The 7,619-nt window shown below is 33.7% G+C and overlaps 1 long non-coding RNA gene across 2 annotated transcripts; it reads left to right on the top strand.

The window, feature by feature from the left end:
• Window positions 1–786: 786 nt before the first annotated feature.
• LOC110006895 (uncharacterized) lies at window positions 787–4,245 on the top strand. 2 transcript variants are annotated; one of them, XR_002280248.2, is made up of 3 exons: window positions 832–1,831; window positions 2,070–2,398; window positions 3,695–4,245. It is a non-coding gene; the product is annotated as an uncharacterized LOC110006895 (long non-coding RNA). The 2 variants fall into 2 exon arrangements; XR_016050141.1 differs by lacking the exon at window positions 2,070–2,398 and having other exon boundaries at window positions 787–1,831.
• The last annotated feature ends 3,374 nt before the right edge of the window (window positions 4,246–7,619 follow it).

Genomic DNA, 7,619 nt, shown 5'->3' with positions numbered 1-7,619 from the left:
CTTATACTAGAAGTGAGCAGTACCTCAAAAATCCATGGGAATCGATTGTTTTGACATAGAAAAATCCACTGTCATCTCCATATCAAGATATATAGCTATGAAAATAAAAAGAGTTATAAGTCTTAAAAAGCATGTATCTTGTAATATATTGTTTGGACCGTCCCTTTTCAAGACTTTTAAATACTTTTATAATTGTCGGATCCATTCAGCAGGGACTTTTAGGTCATCACGAGTTTTCGGCCCCACATTGTTCACCAACGTTTGGAGTTGGGCCTTACTTTGATTGTTTACATGTGTGGTTTATATAAAACCCACGCTCTAAACGATTCGAGTAAAGTAGACTTTCAAATAGTATTCAGAAATAGTTTCAAAATTGAAAATCTTTATGATAAACTTAAAATATATGCTTATCTTTAATTATAAAATTTAAAGTTTTATAATTAGTGTAGATCAAGCAGATCTAAGAAAATATGAAAATCTTGAAAATTAACGGTCCAAAAATTCATTAGAAGATGCACTATTTTCAAAACTTGAAATCTATTTTTTTTTCATGTCCATACATCTTGATGTTGAGATGATCAATTTGAGGATATATGGGCATCAAAACAACCTCTTCTAGTAAAATTTTGAGGTAGGGTCTAATTTGATTATTTAGAGTCTCGGCTCCATATAAACGTTTTTCTTTTGGAAAAGGTGTAAATGGTGATTACAATTTATGCTTTATTTCTGTCACATCTATTTTTTTATTATATATTTCGATTTGAAGTATTTCCCTTGAGAATATCCTATGGCTTCCTATTTATGACTCTATGCAGAGAAACCTAAGGCATTAACATTGCAGAGATCAGCCCAAATCACTAAAGATTTTAGCTATTTTAGAGAGAGAAACAGAAAAACCAGTGAAGAATTACATACAGTTTCCTGTCATAGAATAGAAGATACACAGAGAAATATTTCTCATAGATGTCTTGGATCAGCTCTTCATTATGTTTCTCTCCCATCTCTTCATAGACACAACTTTCCGCAAGATTTTCAGAAGGTCTCCACTGGTTAACATTTCTTCTTCTCTCACCATGCCCACAATTCGCTATAGTCTCCTCTGTACATTTCATTTTCCTGATGACCCATCATGTCTTCTCTTGCATAAAATCTTTTCCAGACGAACCCACATACCACTTTCCTCCACTAAATCTGTTATTCCATTCTCTCACTTTGGATCTTTCCCTCGAGAAATGTCGATAATTCATGTAAACTGGTGCTTGGGGTCCTTTGGTTGATCCTATCGATCAGTTATCTAGCATTTCTTATCATCCTCTTGCATGAGAAGAGGTTTGATTCGACAGTTCATCCATTGTCAATTTGAATTTGGTGGTTCTTGAGCTTTCTGCTTGCCGTTTTCCTCTCTATCTCAGCAGTCAACAGATTAGTCCTCCATAGCCCAAACCATAATCGAGAGCTATGGGGTGGAGACATATTAACACTTGTATCCCTACTTGTTAATACTTTTCTCTGTCCCATTGCCATTAAAGGATCCACGGTCTAATTCTTGTGGAAAGATTGAAAGAAGCAGAGAGAGAGAGATGAAACTGAGAGAGCCTCTTTTATCAGAAGCTGACATCATTGATAAAAGGATTAGTACCACATTTACTCCTTATAACTCAGCTGGGTTTCTCTCTAGAGCTACGTGGACATGGATGAATGGATTGTTAAAGGAGGGCTATGAATCTCCATTCAAATTTGAAGATGTGCCTGGTCTTGCATCATCAGATTCTGCAGAATCCATGTACAAGCGCTTCGAATCGAACTTGCCCAAAAATGACTCTGAAAACCAGTAAGTTCTACCTTGCTCAAATGCTTTTGGACCTACTCTTCTGCTTTTTGGAAAATAGAGAGGGTTGGTCCAATGTTCGCACTATTGGACTGACATCTGGGTGAAAAAACCGACCCATACAATAAGAATATATGAGATTGTTTTTATTATTGAATAATATTTTTCTGTAATTTTTTTTGATATTAATAATAATAATAACTATTATACTTATGAAATTATTCCTTATTTCTTTGGTGAGGTGAGGGTGAGGGTGAGGGTGAGGGTGAGTGGGAGCACTGCATATGGAGCGCAAAGTGCATGGATAAAAAATGGGACCATGGAAGGGAACATACTATTTGGTCAGCCGATGGATGGTGAGAGGTAGAAGGAGGTGATTAGGGTTTGTTGCCTGGACACAGACTTGGAGATGCTGGAATTTGGAGATACGACTGAGATTGGTGAACGCGGGATCAATCTGGGTGGAGGCCAAAAGCAAAGAATTCAGCTGTATACCAGGACTCGGACATCTATCTCCTTGATGACATCTTTAGTGCTTTTGATGCTCACACTGGTTCACAAATCTTCATGGTCTATTCATTTGAACTTATTTATTTCCTTGATCTTGTGTGTTTGTTTTTTATTGCATTTTATTTATTTATTTTTTTTTGATAAAATTTAGAAGAAATTTATGCTAAGACCAGCCAAATTAGAGTTATTAAATAAATCTTCTTCAATTTTTTAATTTTATGTGTGTACCCTGATTATATAAAGTCAAATGTGACTCACCATAACTTAGGATCTGAGCTACATTTGACTTTAAATATTGAAGATTTGAAGTCGAGTCCCTATTTACAAACCACAAGTGACTTTGGATATTCAAAATCTGAAGTCAAATATCATTTTGGATCTTGAAGATACTAAGTTGTATTTGATTTTGTATATAAGGCCGTGACTCCCTATACCCTTTTTTACTGTTCATATTTTGCTACCTAAACTACCCTTCATGGCGCTAATACAACCGTGAAGCTCATCACGGTCCTATTAGGTGCAGGATGCTCATAAACACCCATAAGTATTTAATTATTATGGTTCTAAGAGAACCGTGATGTATTTTTATGAAGCTTTAAGCATCACGGTGCTAAAAGAACTGTAATGATTGTGAAAGGAAAGTATAATCAATAATTACGAGAAAGGTAGGATATTGCATCCTGTATTTTATAGTAAGTCTGGGTATAGTTTAGGTGTCTATGATTTAGTTTCTATTAGTGTCTATAAAAAACAAGGATGTATATTCATATGATTAATGAATTAAGTGAAATATATCTTCAATTTTATGACCTATTGTGTATTTCATTTAGCTTCATTCTAAATGATCTCTGTCTCTCTCGCTCTCGTGGAAAAAAAGAAAATCACTCTCTCATGGAAAAATAAAATAAAAATCCTTGTCTTTATCTAGCCTCCTCCGGGTCTTCAATTTTTTCTTTTCAAATTTTATTTAGTCAGGTATTTTATTTATTGGGAAAAGTTTATAGAAGAGGTTGTTTTGAAAATAGTGAATTTTGTAACGCATTTTTGGACCGTTAATTTTCAAGATTTTCAAGTTTTCATAGATCTATCCATCTACATTATTTTATGAAGCTTTAAACTTTATTAATATAAGTGAAAATATATTTTAAGGCTGTCACAATGATTTTCAGTATTGAAACCATATTTCTCGATACTATTTGAAGGTAGATTCTAATTTAATTGGTTAGCGCCTAGGCTCTATACAAATTGCACCCTTATTTATTTATTTTTAATTGTTGATAATTCTTCAAAAATTTTAGGTCTTTAACATTTTATGACCCTTAACCATGTGCCATTGCTTTTCCCTTGGCCCCATAGTGGTTGATAATGGCGAAAACTGGCGTGTGGGTCCGTGGGAGCTTCTTTGCTTAGGGCGAGTCATGCTCAAGAAAAACCGCATTTTATTCCTCGATGAGGCAACGGCCTCTGTTGACACACACGGATGGGATCATCCAAAGGATCATTAGAGAAGATTTTGCAGAATGTACCATCACCATCATCAGCATCGACTGTGGGTTTTTACAGTTTTAATGGAGGAACGTGGCATGTTGGTTCTTTTTGAAAATATTTTTATGCATGAGAAGACAAGATGGATCACCAGGAAAATGAGATGTACGGAGGAGACTAGAGCGAATTGTGGGCATGGTGAGAGAACAAGAAATCTTAACCAGTGGAGAGCTTCTGAAGATCCTGTGAAAAGTGGTGGCTCTGAAGAGAAGGGAGAGACATAATGAAAAGCTGATCCAAAACATCTATGAGATATATTTCTCTATGTATCTACTAGTCTATGACATGAAACTGTATGAATTCTTCACTGGTTTCTCTGTTCCTCTTTCTAAATACCTGAAATCTTTAGTAATTTGTGACAAGTGGTTTGGGCTGATCTCTGCATTGTATATGCCTTAGATGTCTCTGCACAGAGGCATAAATAGGAAGCCATAGGACAGTCTCATGGGAAATACTTCAAATCGAAATATATAATAAAGAAATAGATGTGAGAGAAATAAAGCATAAGCAAACCTTAAATAATAATCACCATTTCGACCTTTTCCAAAAGGGAGTGGTTTATATAAGTCACCCCAACTTAAACAATCAAAGTAAGGCCCAAGCTCCAAACCTTGCTGAACAATGCGATGCCAAAAACTCTTGTGATCGCATGAAAGTCTGTTACCCCTCTCCCTAATTACGAAATTTAAACCTCGAAATGGATTGGACAAATTTATGAGCACTTGAAAATGGACTTTCTATATCAATGTTTAAAAAATCGACAATTTGATCTAGAATTAGGCAATCTGAATCAAGTATCGGCCAGTTCGTTCTAGATCCGGCCACAAAATGGAATTCAACCATGATTTTTTAACTGAGATTTGGTAAACATGACGTCATGAATTACGTGAATCGCCGAGTGCGACTATCAATCATTGAATGTAACTTATTAAAGCAGAGAACCGTATGATGATGTCACACAACGGTGCTTTAACGTCACATATCGAACACGCCACCAACCATGTTGATTTAACTTTTTTTTAATTTGAAAACTTATTAACGCAGAGAACCGTATGATGATGTCACACAACGGTGCCTTAACGTCACATATCGAACATGCCACCAACTCTATAAATTTGACTAATTTTTTTATTTGAAAAATCCTTTAATAAAGCACGCCACACCACGTGGGTACACCAAACTTTGTAGATTTGATTTTTATTTTTCTATTTGAAAAATCCCACGTCACCAACTTGATTCGACCTTATTTGTTATTTGAAAAACCCTCAAGTAAAGCCAACCACACCACACCACGGAACACCAAACTCTGTAGTTTTGACTTTTTTTTTTATATGAAAATCCTCACACGCCACGTGGGTACACCAACTCTTTAGATTTGACCTTTTTTTTATTAAAAAAATCTTAAGTAAAAGCATGCCACGCCACATGGGTACCCTAATCCCACTGCGGGCCAGCCCCATCATGGCAACACGACGCCTCACGCATGTCAGGCTTTTGCCCTTAAACCACTCTTATATTTGTGCCTTCTAAAAATCTTTGATGTGGGACTATTTGTTGTCCCTAAAGCAAAAGGACGTTTAAAATAGTGGGTTTGTCTTGTAACGTGCATATAACTTTGATGTGGGACTATTCGATGTGGGAATTTATTTCAAGTTGTTTTATCAATTATGCCACATTGTAAATATGAATTTTTTTATTTATTTTTTTAATTTTATTAAAATATGATTGTAAATTTATGTTACTAAACTCTATATCTCTATCAACACTAATTATTATACATTAGATTTATTTATTTGTGAAGGTCATACCCTTGTTTTTTGAATCATGTTTATTATAATATTATAATTAATAATTATACTAATTACAATGGTAATCAAATATTTTATTTTATTTATTAATTTATTTACAATATAAATTATGCAATGTATTATTTTTTGTTATAGTTGTAAATTACATTTTTAAATTAGATGATATTATAAAATAAATTTCAAATTTATTCTTATTTATGTAGTAAAATGATGATAAAATAATAAAATACAAACCAATAATTCTAATTTCAATGTATAATATTATATTTGGTTAGGTTTTAATAAATGTTTGATGAGAATTTTCATACAGAGAAAGAACATCTCAATATTCGTATATTGATGCAAAAAAATAGAAGTTATTAATGTAGTACCCTCATTTCTTATTGAATTCCTAAAAAACAACAATTATTGATTTTCAATAAGTTTTTGAATTTTTTTTTAAGGCCGAATCCGACCGGTTCAAAATCTGAAACGTCAATTCACCGATCCGGATGGGTTTTTGGTGCTCAATCCGGGAGTACCAATCCGTTTTGTAAACCATTGGTCCAAATTATGTATTACAATTTAAGACTTATAACTTCTTTTATTTTCATATCTATGTGTCTTGAGGTTGAGATGATCGAGGATTTTCTTGCATTGAAATAATTGTTTTTAGAGGGTTTTTCAGGTACAGGTCACCTCTAATATCTTATATAAACTCTGATATCTTATATAAACTCTTTTCTTAAAGGACAATTGTTTCATGCGGGCTCGACTGCATTTCTACATATGCGGTCCAGAAGTGTAAAGCATACATCTTAAAGATAGATGCAAGTCAGAAGTCCATCCAAAAACAATGGAAACTTACAATCCAAATGTTTTCTTAATAGAATTGCTATTTTTAGTTTTTAAATTTATTTATTTTTTCATATTCATGATCTCTATACGAGAAATTACATGTCCTTAAAAATTAAGTCAAAAAAATCCATCTCAAAAATAAATTTTTAAGAGGCAGGTTAGCCCGCATGCTAACGGCGTCCTTTCTCAAAAGACCACACAAAACAAAGGCAAGACTATATTATAGTTCAGTGGCCAATGGTAAAGCTATAGCTCATTCATCGTCGTCGCATAATGGAATAATGGATGTTGATGGAGCGAGTGGAGTTCATTAGAATAAGTCATCTGTCCCACTCTCTTCCCATCACCGTCCATCATTGACTGCATGATGATTCAATCAGGACTATCAGTTGGATTATAGTATAAAGCTATAAGCATGGAATCGAACATTTCTTCCAAAACAAACACGGAAAATACTCCAAACATGGGGGTAGTGCCTCAAAACCCAGATCAGTCCAAATCTGAGATCTAAAAAAGTAAAAATAAAAACGAATTCTTGGGGTGGGGGGATTTAGGAGGGAACTAAAAAAACATTAAGATAAGTTTAAGAAAAAACAAAAAAAAGGAGGTTTTTAGTAGGATAGGGCTGGTGATACCTTCTTTAAAAAGTATTCAATTCCAGCTGATTCTCGATCTAGAACTACAATTCACTTTTCTTTCTTGAATTGTTCTTTCAGCACATGGACATGGCTAAAGATTTGATGCGTGAAATTTGTCAAACCATTCAAAAAAGGCCACTTTTTTTTTTATATATATAAAGTATCAATTTTAAACAATTAAAATAAGGTGCACTTTCAAATCTTGTTAAAAGATACAATTTTGGTGTCCAAAATCTTTACAATAGTATGAAATCTACCTTCACTTGCTCCTAAATTGAATAATACATATTGGGCAGATCTATAAACACTTGAAAATATTAAAAATTGATGGTCCAAATAATATGTTACAAAATCTACAATTTTTAGGACTTGAAAACAATTTTCTCTTCATATTCATTCATTCTGGAGATGAGATGATCAATTAGAGGTTCTTTTTATGCCTGAAAGACTATT

This window comes from Amborella trichopoda, chromosome 2, assembly GCF_054954075.1.
Source record: "Amborella trichopoda isolate Santa Cruz 75 chromosome 2, AtrichopodaSantaCruz75HAP2 v2.0, whole genome shotgun sequence".
Classification (NCBI taxonomy): Eukaryota; Viridiplantae; Streptophyta; class Magnoliopsida; order Amborellales; family Amborellaceae; genus Amborella; species Amborella trichopoda.
The sequence above is the reverse complement of the archived record's forward strand: the minus strand, read 5'-3'. Positions and strand labels throughout refer to the sequence as shown.